The sequence below is a fragment of the Halichoerus grypus genome, chromosome 12 (genome assembly GCF_964656455.1).
Source record: "Halichoerus grypus chromosome 12, mHalGry1.hap1.1, whole genome shotgun sequence".
NCBI classification, from domain to species: Eukaryota; Metazoa; Chordata; class Mammalia; order Carnivora; family Phocidae; genus Halichoerus; species Halichoerus grypus.
The window spans coordinates 5,414,228-5,429,736 of record NC_135723.1 but is presented as its reverse complement, the minus strand read 5'-3'; positions in this window follow the sequence as shown (position 1 = coordinate 5,429,736).

Sequence of the window (15,509 nt, the reverse complement as noted above, 5' to 3'; positions counted from 1 at the left end):
ACTAATAAAAACACCTTAAACATTTCAGTGTATTTCTTTGTTTTTCCCTTCTCCTTTTATTCATAATTATATTATGACATACATAAAATGTGAGCACAGGGAGTATTATCATGGAGAGGCATTTACAGCTCATAGAGATGGCCTCTTTGAGTCCTGGGATATCTGTGGTTGGTGGAATCTGAAGAGATTTTCTTTGACAATAGTATAATCCATGGCATGGGAATCAGGCCCAGACTGGTTCCAGAAGAGAATGGTTTTATAATAATTTCTCTTCTGCCAATTCCATTCCTTCCCCAAAACCACAGCAGGATTTCTCACATCCATATGAGTAAATCCTCATTATATCCATCTGAACCATCATTCTAGAGAGGGCACAATATAATGACATTCTTGGACAAATCCTGGAATAGTTTAGAATTTGTATAGAAAGAAATCTTCCTGTACCCTCTTAGGTTCTTGGTGTTTGGGGGCAAGTGATTTCAATTGGAACTAACACCATACCGGGGAGGGGGGGAAACCCAAAGTTTTAGTGGTACTCCAAACAGCTAGAGATGGGGATTTATATACCTCACTTAATGGGGCAGGGGAGAAAAAATGATATGGGAAGAGCAAATAGGTTTCTAGGAAAACAAACGGGAAATAAGAAAGTTTGTGATGATGTTTGTTTCTGCAGGTATGAGTGGTCTTTGCCTTTTCTCCTCTGGGGAGGGGATTCCTGACAGCCTCACTCCCAGACGTTTCTGCTCTTAGGGAGATCAGGGAAGCTCCTAGAGGGCTTGTCTCTTCATCTGTTGAATATCAAATGTCATTAGTTGACAGTAATCTTTATATCAGTTCTGGGGGGGCTGCGTGGTCCCCACAATTCCCTTGTCTGAAATTTCCTTCGAAGGTTCACAAAAACCTGGGTAGATTTCTGTGGGGAGAAGTTTCCAGTTAGAAGTTGTGAGAGAAGAGAGCTGCAAAGGGAAGCAGAACAAGGAAACAGAAGGAACCAAGGTGAATGGCTGGAGCCAATGATTAGCCCGCGGTCTGTGTGTGTGTGGGGGGGGGCAGCCGGAGCTCTGGATGGGGGGCTCAGAGTGTGGTTAGTCAGGGGGCTGGTGACAGCGACAGTCAGGGTTGTTTCCTGGAGCAGAGCTTGGAAGACATGCGTGTTCTGGCGAAGTTCCTTAGAGACCCACGCTGCTGTGGGGATGAATCCTTTGACCTCTGTGCTGAGTCACTGGGCCCTGAGAAAAGGCCAGTCTTCATTTTTAGTGATACATAAGACAATAGGATCCAGTTCCAGAGAGGCAGAAGGACCTAAACAGCAGTGCACAGGGCTGAAAGCTGATGGCCCCCACAGTGTGCCACCACTTTCTGTTGGAACACAAGATGGCCTGCCAGCCATCTTCAAGGTTTGACAAAAGATAAAGTGAGATGAGTCTATCGTGCAAAATCCTTCTTATCTCATTACATTTCGCCTCATAACTTACCTTAAGTGCAGCAATAATGGTAATTCATTGCATAGGTCTTCTCAAGTTTGCTTTGTTGGAATTTGGGTGAGGTCTCTGAGATTGGACTTCTGAAGGTCTCTCAGGGCTCTGAAGCCAAGCCAAGAATTTGTCATCAGATTTTACCAGAAGTACCTACAGATTTGAGTCAATTCCTCTCCAAATTATACTAAGATTCCTGGGCCTGCCAGGAAGTGAGCTTCCTTACCCACCACTGCTGGGGAACGTTCTTCTACTTCCCGAAAGCTCTTCCAAGCTGACTGTACTAATAATTAAATTTACATGAGACAGGATAACAGGAGGAAAAAAAAAAATGTTTTATTACCTGCACCTGGAGGCCTGATAATGACATTGAGACCCAAAGAAATGCCCAAGGCAGGCAGTTTTTATACATTTTAGGCAAAGAAACAGTAAATTCATGAGGAATTGGCAGCACAAGGAAAAGAGGTGTTTAGGAGTTTTCACTAGTAGGGCATCCTGAGCAGAATTTGGGCTGAGGTAGTAGATCAGTAAAAAAGTAAGAAGGTTCATTTTTACAGCTTTCTCAGCTTTTAAGTCTTTCTCTCTGGTGATAAGATTGTCTTTTTATTTCTTAGTATAAGGAGAGTGTCTTTCACATGGGAGATGTGTTCCCCGCTTTCAGGGGACACTCAGACAGAGGAGGGTCTGAGTGTCCTTCTGGCATAGGCTGTCTCTTGCATAACTTTTATTTACAATAATTGATATGACAAAGTGGCACAGTTGGGGGCAGCCTGCCTTTGGCCCTTACTCCACAAAACCAAGTACTTGGCCAGTTTTTTCAAGAGGGTTTTGTGAGCACCGGCTTCACAAAGTCAGCTTAAGCATTGGTGCACTCGAGACACTGAAGCTCATTTTACAGTTTATAACAAATCCATTCAATCTGGGCTGGTTTGACCATACAAGATAGGACTCTCTCTCTTTTTCTCTCTTTCTTTTATCCATAAACCTTACAGTTGTTGTGTCTTATTTTTTCATTCCATAACAGTCTTTAACCTCTAAACAGTCATCTAAGAACAAAAGTTACTTTCCTTTAATTTTCTTAACAATTGATCCTTCGTATTGCATACCTTATATTCTTGTCCTTATCCAAAACTCACCTTATTTTCCTTGCACATTTTGCATACAAAATTATTTATTTTCACCCTTATTATTCTAGAAGTTTAATTTCTATCGATTGATTATAAATGTTACTTCTTTTTTTTTTTTTTTTTTTTTTTTAGATTTTATTTATTTGAGAGAGAGCACGAGCAAGCACAGGTACATGAGCAGGGGGAGAGGCAGAGGGAGAAGCAGGCCCCCTCCCCACTGAGCAGTGAGCGCAATGCGGGGCTTGATCTGACCGAGCCACCCAGGCACCCCTATAAATGTTACTTCTTAATATTCTTTATTTTCCAGACAAATCCAGAAAGTAGACAAATGCAAACTGTCTGTCAGCTATCAGCATTTTGTAGTAGATTAGCAAATGTTGAACATAATATTATAATCTCTAGAGGCTATGCCTTTTTATAGTGCTGTTTATTGATGTGGCAAATGAACACATTTATTAATTATACCAAATACCTTTCATCTCCCTGTAAAAATTGAAAAGCCAAAAGTATAAAAACTTAAACTTATGTTCACTATGTTTGAATATTTTATCTTATTAAGAAATGTTGTAGATATTCAGTGAATATCTGTCATTTAATTTAGTATAACTCTAAAATTTCAAATCACCAAAAGATTTTGGGAACTACCTTTATGCAGACATTTTATAAAACATAGTCATTGTTGAAATAAAGTTTGTCAGAACAATGACTCAATTTGATTAACATCAAACCTATGTTTTATAATCTTAAACATGTAGTAACTATAATATTAGCTTATTTGACTGGTAAACCTGCGTAGGAAAAAAAATGTATTTCTGCATTGTATTTAATACTGGAAACTCTTTTTTTTTTTTTTTAAGATTTTATTTATTTAATTAATTGACAGAGAGAGAGAGACAGCGAGAGAGGGAACACAAGCAGGGGGAGTGGGAGAGGGAGAAGCAGGCTTCCTGCTGAGCAGGAAGCCTGATGCGGGGCTCGATCCTAGGACCCTGGGATCATGACCTGAGCCAAGGCAGATGCTTAACCAACTGAGCCACCCAGGGTCCCCTAATACTGGAAACTCTTTAAACATACCTGTTTTTATTAACCAATACTATTAAACTAGTTTTATTTACAAAATATGTATCTAATTCATGTGAACTTGGAAAGTATTTGAGTTGTTTCCTATATTTCTGGAAGTTTTAAAAATAATTAATTTATAACCGCTTATTTTTCTCTAAGCCAATTTAGAATAGAACTCCTTTATTCATTAGTAATATCTTCTGGAGGTCAGAAAAGTCACACACACACACACACACATATATATAAACATGCAGACAGATGCAAACAGATTACATGGATTTCATGCTCAGGTTTTGGCCATGAGTCAGCTACAAATACAGAACTCACTAATTATATAAGTTGACCATCGTCTTTGCCTTATTTTTTTTAATCCAAATTATGTTTCTGGCAGATAGAACAAGTTCATATGTGTTATGTGTTCAAAATGAGGCTGAGGTTTTTATCAGTATTTGTGGGGGTGACTTTTAAGATTTTTTTTTCTTGATCTATAGCCTCATGGAGGCTGTGGCTTTAACCCCTTTATCTCACTGATAGAGTCAAGTGAGAAATTAAAGCAATGTGTCTTTCTGACTGGGAGCCAGAGTAAGAACCTCAGATGCTTTCCTTTAAAAGAGATAGCTTTCAGGCCCTTGAGAAGGCAGTGCTGGGTGGTCCATAAATTACATCTCAAAGGAGGAAAGAAAGGATGAGAGCTTTCCAAAATAGCTGCTCTAAGAGGCAGTTTGGGGCAATATTTGCCTATAACCTGGTTTTTGACCAGAACCAAAATTAAATTCTCCTGGCGGCAGGAGACATTTTAAAACAGTGGGGGAGGGTTTACAGTGTGTGTGGATTTAATTTTTGTTTTAAATCTCATGTTTGCTTTTTAATTTTATCAAAGGAGTATTTTAAGTAAACCACGAGGCTTTTTCCCCTTCTCTTAAGTGGATCCTCGTATGGGTACCCATAGGACATTTGTTTAGTGTAAGAGCTTTCTTCTTTCTTTTCTTTTCTCTTTTTTTTTTTTTTAAGATTTTATTTACTTATTTGAGAGAGAGAGAGAGCACAAGCAGGAGGAGGGCAGAGGGAGAGGGAGAAGCAGAATCCCCGCTGAGCAGGGAGCCTGATGCGGGGCTCAATCCCACGACCCTGGGATCATGACCTGAGCCAAAGGCAGATGCTTAATTGACTGAGCCACCCAGGTGCCCCTGTGTGAGTGCTTTCTAAATTTAAAGGATCTGTCATCCGGCCATTGGTGATTTAGAATCCCACAAAGCATACCTGTTTCAAAATGTGACTCAAATCCACACCCAAGTACACAAACCAAAAGTCACAAAGAATCAGTTCCTGCATGTGGTTTCTCCTGCTTCATGTGCCAGGGGCTAGAGGCTGATGGGAAATGCCTGTTCTTCTTGCAGAATAACACGAAACCATGAAACAAACAAGCAACAGCCTGTCTTCGTATAAAATTTTGATATTTTATCTCCATGAAGGTTTTTCATTAAATTTTATTTTTTCACAATGTTGAATTAATATATTATTTATCTTGATCACTAAGTTTTTTCTCACCCTCTTACAGTTTGTGCCCAAGGTGAAATGCTGTAGGGGAGGAAAAATCTTCCCTTCTACCATTCAACGTTCTATGGCTGGTCCAAGAATTAAACTGACATATGAGAGATTAACAAGAGAAAAAAAGATTTTAATTATGTTTGTATGTACAGAAACCCACAAAGATCTAGGAGACTCAAAAGGCAGCTAGACCCTGAGGTTTATAGATCATCCTCAGCTAAAGAAAGGGACAAGAGTCCAGGGCTTCAAAATGGGAAGGCAATTCACAAGACAGTGACAACACGAAAGGTTTGGTAAACAAAGATTGCCCTGCCTTGCAGGTAAGTCTCTCCAAGGAAAAAGTGATCTCTGGGAATAGCTGTCTTCCAGGTATGGCCCCCTATCTAATGTAAATTTCCTTTGGAAATGTAAATTTTGTTTACAAAAGGGTAACTTCTATTCTCTTTTCAGAGCTTCTCCTGTGTCTACAGTTGGTCAAAATAATCAGCTCAAAATAATCCTTATTGCCAAAGAGCACATACTCTTTTTTGAATTTAAATTCAATTAATTAACATATAATGTATTATTAGTTTCAGGAGTTAAGGTCAGTGATTCATTAGTCTTAAATAATACCCAGTGCTCATTACATCACATGCCCTCCTTAATGTCCACACATCACCCAGTTACCCCATCCCCCCATCCCCATCCTCTCCAGTAAACCTCTGTTTGTTTCCTATGATTAAGAGTCTCTTATGGTTTGTCTCCCTCTCTGATTTCATCTTGTTTTATCTTTTCCTCTCTTTCCCTATAAGCATCTCTTTTGTCTCTTAAATTCCACATATGAGTGAGATCATATGATAATTGTCTTTCTCTGATTGACTTATTTTGCTTAGCATAATACCCTCCAGTTCCATCCACGTCATTGCAAATGGCAAGATTTCATTTTTTTGATTGCTGAGTAGTATTCCATTGTATACATACACCACGTCTTCTTAATCCATTCATCTGTCGTTGGACATCTGGGCTCTTTCCATCATTTGGCTATTTTGGACAGTGCTGCTATAAACATTGGGGTGCAGGTACCCCTTCTCATCACTATATTTGTATCTTTGGGGTAAATCCATAGTAGTGTAATTGCTGAATCATAGAGTAGCTCTATTTTCAACTTTTTGAGGAACCTCCATACTGTTTTCCAGAGTGGCTGCACCAGCTTATATTCCCACCAACAGCCTAAGAGGGTTTCCCTTTCTCCACATCCTTGCCAACATCTATAGTTTCTTGACTTGTTAATTTTAACCATTCTGACTGGCGTGAGGTGGTATCTCATTGCGGTTTTGATTTGTATTTCCCTGATGCCGAATGATGTTCACTATTTTTTCATGTATCTGTTGCCATTTGTATGTCTTCTTTGGAGAAATGTCTGTTCATCTCTTCTGCCCATTTCTACTAGCCCTTTATCTGATATGTCATTTGCAAATATCTTCTCCCATTCTGTCGGTTGTCTTTTGGTTTGGTTGACTGTTTCCGTTGCTGTGCAAAAGCTTTTTATCCTGATGAAGTCCCAATAGTTCATTTTTGCCCTTGCTTCCCTTGCCTTTGGAGCCTTGTCTAGTAAGAAGTTGCTGTGGCCCAGGACAGAGAGGTTGCTGCCTGTGTTCTCCTCTAGGATTTTGATGGATTCCTGTCTCACATTTAGGTCTTTCACCTATTTTGAGTCTATTTTTGTGTATGAGGTAAGAAATGGTCCAGTTTCAATCTTCTGCATGTAGCGGTCCAATTTTCCCCACAATTTGTTGAAGAGACTATCTTTTTTCCATTAGATATTCTTTCCTTCTTTGTTGAAGATTAGTTCACCATAGAGATGAGGGTCCATTTCTGGGTTTTCTATTCTGTTCCATTGATCTATGTGCCTGTTTTTGTGCCAGTGCCATACTGTCTTGATGACTAAAGCTTTGTAATAGAGCTTGAAGTCCAGAATTGTGATGCCACCAGCTTTGGTTTTCTTTTTCAACCTTCCTTTGGGTATTCAGGATCTTTTCTGGTTCCATACAAATTTAAGGATTATTGGTTTCAGCTATGTGAAAAAAGTTAATGGTATTTTGATATGGATTTAACTGAATGTAGAGATTGCTCTAGGTAGCATAGACATTTTAACAATATTTGTTCTTCCAATCCATGAGCATGGAACATTTTTTCCATTTCTTTCTAATTTCTTTCATGACTGTTCTATGGTTTTCTGAGTACAGATCCTTTGCCTCTTTGGTTAGGTATATTCCTAGGTATCTAATGGTTTTTGGTGCAATTGTAAATGGGATCAACTTTTTCATGTCTCTTTCTTCTGCCTCATTATTTGTGTATAGAAATGCAACTGATTTCTGTGGTTTGATTTTATATCCTGCCATGTTGCCGAATTCCTGTATGAGTTCTATCAATTTTTGGGTGGAGTCTTTTGGGTTTTCCACATAGAATATCATGTCATCTGTGAAGAGTGAGAGTCTGAGTTCTTCTTTGCCAGTTTGGATGCCTTTTATTTCTTTTTGTTGTCTGTTGAGGCTAGGACTTCCAGTACTACATTGAACAACAGTGGTGATAGTGGACATCCCTGTTGTGTTCCTGACCCTAGGGAAAAAGTTCTGTTTTTCCCCACTGAGAATGATATTCTCTGTGGGCTTTTCATAGATGGCTTTTATGATATTGAGGTATGTTCCCTCTATCCCTACACTGTGAAGAGTTTTAATCAAGAAAGATGCTATACTTTGTCAAATGCTTTTTCTGCATCTATTGAGAGGATCATATGGTTCTTACCCTTTCTTTTATTAATGTGATGTATCACATTGATTGATTTGCAAATGTTGAACCATCCTTGCAACTCAGGAATAAATCCCACTGGGTAATGGTGAATAATCATTTTAATGTACTGTTGGATCCTATTGGTTAGTATTTTGGTGAGAATTTTGGCATCCATGTTCATCAGGGATATTGGTCTGTAATTCTCCTTTTTGGTGTAGTCTTTGTCTGGTTTTGGGATCAAGGTAATGCTGGCCTCCTAGAAAGAGTTTGGAAATTTTCGTTCCATTTCTATTTTTTGAAACAGCTTCAGAATAGTTATTAATTCTTCTTTAAATGTTTGGTAGAATTCCCCTGGGAAGCATCTGGCCTTGGACTCTTATTTGTTGAGGGATTTTTTTTTTTTTTTTAAGATTTTGCTTATTTATTTGACAGAGAGAGACACAGTGAGAGAGGGAACACAAGCAGGGGGAGTGGGAGAGGGAGAAGCAGGCTTCCCATGGAGCAGGGAGCCCGATGCGGGGCTCGATCCCAGGACCCTGGAACCATGACCTGAGCTGAAGACAGACGCTTAACGACTGAGCCACCCAGGTGCCACCCTTTGAGGGATTTTTGCTTACTGCTTCAATTTCCTTGCTGGGTATGGGTCTGTTCAGGTTTTTTAATTCTTCCTGTTTCAGTTTTGGTAGTTTATACATCGCTAGGAATGCATCCATTTCTTTCAGGTTGCCTAATTTTTTGGCATAGAGCTGCTCATAATATGTTCTTATAATTGTTTGTATTTCCTCAGTGTCGGTTGTAATCTCTCCACTTTCATTCATGATTTTATTTTTTTGGGGGGTCCGTTCTCTTTTCTTTTTGATAAGTCTGGCCAGGGGTTTATCAACCTTATTAATTCAAAGAATCAGCTCCTAGTTTCATTAATCTGTTCTACTGTTCTTTCAGTTTCTATTTCACTGATTTCTGCTCTAATCTTTATTAATTCTCTTCTCCTAATGGGTTTAGGCTTTGTTTGATGTTCTTTCTCTAGCTCCTTCAGGTGTAAGGTTAGGTTGTGTATTTGAGACCTTTCTTGTTTCTTGAGAAAGGTTTGTATTGCTATATACTTCCCTTTAAGGACCGCCTTTGCTGCATCCCAAAGATTTTGAACAGTTGTGTTTTCATTTTCATTTATTTCCATGAAGTTTTTTTATACTTCTTTAATTTCCTTGTTGATCCATTCATTCTTTAGTAGGATGCTCTTTAGCTTCCATGTATGTGATTTCTTTCCAAATTTCCTCTTGTGGCAATACTTATCTCAGAGAAATTAGATTTTAAACTAAAGACTGTAATAAGAGATGAGGAAGGACACTATATCATAATTAGAGGGTCTATCCAAGAAGAAGATCTAACAATTGTAAATATTTATACCCCTAACATAGGAGCAGCTAATCATATAAACAAATTAACAACAAAATTAAAGAAACACATTGACAATAATGCAATAATAGTATGGGACTTTAATACCCACTCACTGCAATGGACACATCTAAGCAGAAGATCAGCAAGGAAACAAGGGCTTTGAATGACACACTGGACCAGACGGACTTCAAAGATATATTCAGAACATTCCATCCCAAAGCAATGGAATACACATTCTTCTCCAGTGCACATGGAACATTCTCCAGAATCGATTACATACTAGGGCACAAATCAGGTCTCAACTAGTACCAAAAGTTTGGGATCATTCCTTGCATATTTTCAGACCACAGTGCTTTGAACCTGGAACTCAATGACAATGGTTGGCACATTCTGCTTCTCTTCTGTGCCTTCCTTGCCTCACACTGAGCCCAGCCTGTAACTGAAAATGATCCTTCAGTAAGAAGGACCTTGTACAAAGAAAGAAGGTGAGTGAATGCAAGAAGCCATAGTGAGCAATAAATTATTGGTAGACTTGTAAATAAATCTAAATATTTGTTGATTCAAAACACTATAATAATTAGAGTTGTTATTTCAAAAGGATTAAAAATGAAATAGCATTAAAATGCTACACAAAAATGACATGAAAGATGGGAAGATAATGAAATTTGCAGTGATACTGCTTCATTTTCAATTGTATTTATTAAGTTAAGATTATTTAAGAATAGTCTACTATTAAAAAAAGAAAAAATCGGGGGGGGGCACCTGGGTGACTCAGTTGTTTAAGCATCAGACTCAAGCCCAGGTACGGGCTCCATGCTCAGTGGGGAAACTCCTTGAGATTCTCTCTCTCTCTCTAAAAAAGAAAAAAGAATAGTCCACTATAAGAATAAAAATAAGAATCAGCAGAAGGGAAAACAAAGTGTGTGTGAGTGAATAAAGTATGGGTAATTTAATTAAAGATGCAGAAGAAAAACAAAACAGCACAGGAAACAGATGGGCAATAGAAAATGTACAAGAATATGATAGAAATAAATCCAAGGCATATTACAACAGATCCACTTTCCTTTGCCAGGGATTCCTTCAGGGTGTATTTGTGTGCTACTGCTGTGTAAGAAGTCATCACAAACTCAGTAGCTTAAAAAAAAAGAAAAACCCACATTCATTAGCTCCTGCCTCTGTGGGTGGTGAGGAGCCTGCATGGGGCTCAGCTGCGTTCTCTGCTCAGGTTCTCACTGGGCTGACAACCAGGTGTCAGCCAGAACTGGGGTTTCATTTGAGTCCCAGGTCTTCTTCCAGCTCACAGGTTGTTGGCAGAATTGATTTCTTTATGGTTGTAGAACTGAGGTCTTTCCATTTCTTGCTGGTTGTCACATGTGGACTTCTCTCAGCTCCAGCGACCTGACTCTCCCCACAGGTTGTTTGCAATGCTAATCTTCCAGCCTAGCAGCACACTGCTCAGATGCTTCACATTTTTTTAAAAGGCTCTTCTGAGTAGGTCAGGCTCACCCTGGATAATCTCTCTTTTGATTGATTCAGAGACAGGTTTATAGCCTCTTCACAAGAATGACCTCACATCATGACTGCAGGTTCTATTCACGCTCAAGGGCCGAGATCATACAATACGTATACACCAAGCGTGGAATCATAATGCCACGTTAGGATCTGACCTACTATTAGTGTGAGCATGAAACCCAAATCTAACAAAAGAAATACAAGCAAAATCCTTTGAAGATTTCTAACGTTTTTCCTCTTAATGAAAGTGAGACCCTTTTGAGGAGAAATTTTTCCTGCTTTCCTGATTTTCCACCTTGCTGTAGGGGAAAGTGATGCTTGAGCTGCAGCCTACAGCCCTGAGCGGGAAGCTAGTTGACCCTGGCTGAGCTGTGTACAAGCTCTGGGGGAGCCCCACCCTTCTCGCTAAGTGACCCGAAACAGTTGCTAACAGGTGAGGTCTCAGGCAGTCGGGTAGTCTGTTTCTCCAGCAACTAACATATCAAATGATCCAGAAGCCTGTATGAGATTTATTAAGACATACCCAGAAAAAGTGAACACAGGCTTCTGGCATGTAGTTTCCTATGCAGTGTGGGAAGGACGGGGGGCAAATTGGGGGGGGGGGGGGGCGTGCCTTCACCAAATCTGATTTGAAAAAAACAACAACAAAAAAAACAACCAACCATGACAGAAAAACTACAAGAATGTTAACATTCCCAAAATCTGAGTGGTGGGTTTTAATGAGTCTATCATATTATATCCGGTGCTTTTCTGCATTCTGAGTGTTTCTTCACTTAAAATAGGGTACAGCTGGTGCAGCTGAGGTAATGCCACAGCTCTGTAGAGCACTCCCAGGATGACCTGCCACCTGGTCCTTCCAGGTCTCCAACCTTCCAACCTTCCATTTCTCCAGAAAGAACTTATTCCAGCCTACCATTTTCTGAGTGGAACATGACCTAGGTATCTTGGTGCTCCATGGAAAAAATCTCTTTCATTTTATTTCTAACATTGACTATATCTTATGAGAAAAAGATTATTTCAACACTTTTATTAAGGTATAGTTTGCATGTCATCAAATACTTATGTTAAGTATGAAATTCCACGAATTTTAGTGAATTCACAGGGTAGTGCAACAACCACCATTACTATCAGTTTTACAACATTCCCATCACTGATGAAATCCCCTTGCTCATTTAGAGTTAACCCTCTTTCTCATGCTTGGATCAGGCAACCACTAATCTACTCTGTGTCTTTTCAGACTTGTCTTATACGGACATCTCGTATCAACTGAATCAGACAATATGGGATATTTTGCTTCTGGCTTCTTTCCCTCACATGGGTTTGAGGTCTCCCCCTGTTTCAGCATGTATCTGTCCTTTGTTCTCCTCAATAACTGGATAGTATTCTATTGCCTAGATACACTACATTGTGATTATCCACTCACCAATTGTTGGACATTTCGATGGCTTTTACCTTTTGGTTGTTACGAATCAAACTGTTGTGAACATCCACGAGCAAGTCTTTGTATGAACATATGTTGTTGGTTTTCCCCACTTTGGAAAGGTATATAATGGCTGGGAATGAAATGGCTGGGTCATCTGGGAAATTAAAAACAAAACAAAAACCAGATCTTCTTTTTTTTTTTAATTTTTTATTGTTATGTTAATCACCATACATTACATCATTAGTTTTTGATGTAGTGTTCCATGATTCATTGTGCATAACACCCAGTGCTCCATGCAGAATGTGCCCTCTTTAATACCCATTACGAGGCTAACCCATTCTCCCACCCGCCTCCCCTCTAGAACCTTCAGTTTGTTTTTAAGAGTCCATCGTCTCTCATGGTTCATCTCCCCCTCCCATTTCCCCCCCCTTCATTCTTCCCTCCTGCTCTATTCTTCTTCTTCTTTTTTTTTTAACATATAATGTATTATTTGTTTCAGAGGTACAGATCTGTGATTCAACAGTCTTGCACAATTCACAGTGCTCACCATAGCACATACCCTCCCCAATGTCTATCACCCAGCCACCCCATCCCTCCCACCCCCCACCACTCCAGCAACCCTCAGTTTGTTTCCTGAGATTAAGAATTCCTCATATCAGTGAGGTCATATGATACATGTCTTTCTCTGATTGACTTATTTCGCTCAGCATAACACCCTCCAGTTCCATCCACGTCATTGCAAATGGCAAGATCTCATTCCTTTTGATGGCTGCATAATATTCCATTGTATATATATATATACCACATCTTCTTTAGCCATTCATCTGTCGATGGACATCTTGGCTCTTTCCACAGTTTGGCTATTGTGGACATTGCTGCTATAAACATCGGGGTGCACATACCCCTTTGGATCCCTACATTTAAAAACCAGATCTTCTTAAGCTTTCTTCATCTCTGCTTATTTACAGAGGACCATTCTGGTCCAAGACTGGAGGTCTATTAACTTACCAAGTATCATGTCTCATTCAGGTTAAAAGGGGAGCAACAACTACTATGTAGTTAATGTGGATTTCAGAGCCTCTATCTTAAAGACTTTGGGGGTTGTATCAAATGTGGCAGTTTAAACATTTCCTGGGATAATTTATAATTCTGTTTTGATAATACACATTTGACTAGTCCATAGTCTGTTATCTACTTGTTTCTTTAGTATAATATCATACACATTTTCAGTGTTGCTGTGTATTCTTTTAAATTGCTCCTGAAAATGCCAGTGAATAGACTTGATATTTACTTAATCATTCTACTATAAATGAGTATTCAACTTATTTCCCCTAAAAAAGTCCTGACAAAAGCTTCCAATAGCATCTTTGTGCAAAGAGCTTTCCTGTGTTTCTGGATAATTTCCTTAGCAAAGGAACATCCAAATGCTGTTCTCAAGTTAAAATGTGTTCATTGAATGGTTTTGACCCATGCTGCCAAACTGCTTTCCGAAAGGTCTACACCAGTTTATATCCGCCACTAGCACTGTATAAATACCAGTTTCATTACATCCTCACCAGCACTGAGTATTACCTTTTCCCGGCATGGCATTCTTGCAATTCTCTTTTTTCTCAATCACAGTGAATCAGCATAGAAAAAACAAGTTGGGGTCTCCTGTCTTCTTTGCCTAAAATTTGTAGCAAGTCCACAACTACCTTCTGGTTCACAACTCTCAAAAAGGGCATATTTTCTTAGAAAAGTTCACATTCTTTCTTAGGCATATGTCTTTTCCTTTGCTCTATCCTTGTCTCCCAATGCCTTCCCCTTCCAGCTTGCATTCTGAGTAGACCTGCATCTCCAGCTGAAATCAATAATATATCTGTCATCGTATCTTCCCAACCAGATAGATCTTCCCTAAAATCTACTCAGTAAGGAAGGGTCTACTCGGTAAGGAAATTGCCAGAAGAGTAGCACTGCCCATTTTCTCTTCAGGGTTCTGAGCAGACAGCGGGGCAAGAAGGTTGCTTCCTAAATATGGAGTCACATGTCAGTAATGGCCGTGCTGGAGCCATGTGAGATGATAGGGCCCCTCAGCCTCTTCTGAAGGTACTCCTTGAGGTGGCTGGCAGTGGCCACAGCTCCTGTGGCTGTCTTAAAAGCTACTCAGCCACTCGTGGTGGTATATCTCAGTGGCTACTGACATAGGACGTGTCTGAGCCGCAGTGGCTGGGCAGTTCAGTGGGAAGCTCCAGTGTCATCTCTCAGCTCCCCCCAGGTGGACCTCATGACAAGTTCCTGTGGGGGCATCTCTCTAAAATTATCAGAAGGCACAGCTGGACAGTAGGTCACCTTCTAGAAACTCAGCAAGTGCCACTCCCTCCTGCAACTTTCCCCTCCCCACCCGGACACCACTCCTTTCTGGTAACTCCCCAGTATAGGTATCTACCACAGTCATAGCTGGGGCACGTCTCTCACCAAAGGAGGACACTCCTAGTCAGCAATGAAGGGCATGCTCAGCAACTTTGACCCCTAAGACTTTCTAAGACAAAGAGGAAACTAATTGCAACAATGACCATTCCCCAATTTTGTAAGTACTTGCAAAATTCAACACCAAGATTAGACAACAGTTAACAACAGTGGGATCCTGGGATAGATTCAAAAGGGACAAAAAAAAAAAATAGGAAGAATGTGTATTAGGAAACTGATATTTTTTGAATATCCAATAAGAGATAGGCAGGGTTTTTGAAACGTCTTCATAGACATTATATCTATTTGCACACAAGGAAGGCCTACCCCTTGCCCGGCTCAGGCCCAGTGTCACTGCTCTACACTGGTGCTTGATTTAGTTCTCGTTAGGCAGCTACAAGCCTGCCCAACAAAGTGAAGTGGGCAACAGGACTTGAGGTCAATGTTGGGGAGTCTCAGTTAATCAAAACCAAGACCTTAGGTCGGAGGAAGCCGGTGTGACATTATCAAAGTCTACAGCCCCGTGGCAAACATCCAGGCATCAGTCAAATAAAGAGTTTCATCCAGGGGAGCTGAAAAAGATAAAAGGTAAATGCCAACCACCCCTTTAGCCCTCTTAAATGTTCACCATGTTTGAGACCAAAAAAAAAAAAAAAAAAAAAACATTTTGGATGTTGCAATCATTCTGTGCTCTCATAGTCAACTGGAGGGTTAGCCTGTGAAAGCACACGAGCATCGTGTCTCCCAGCA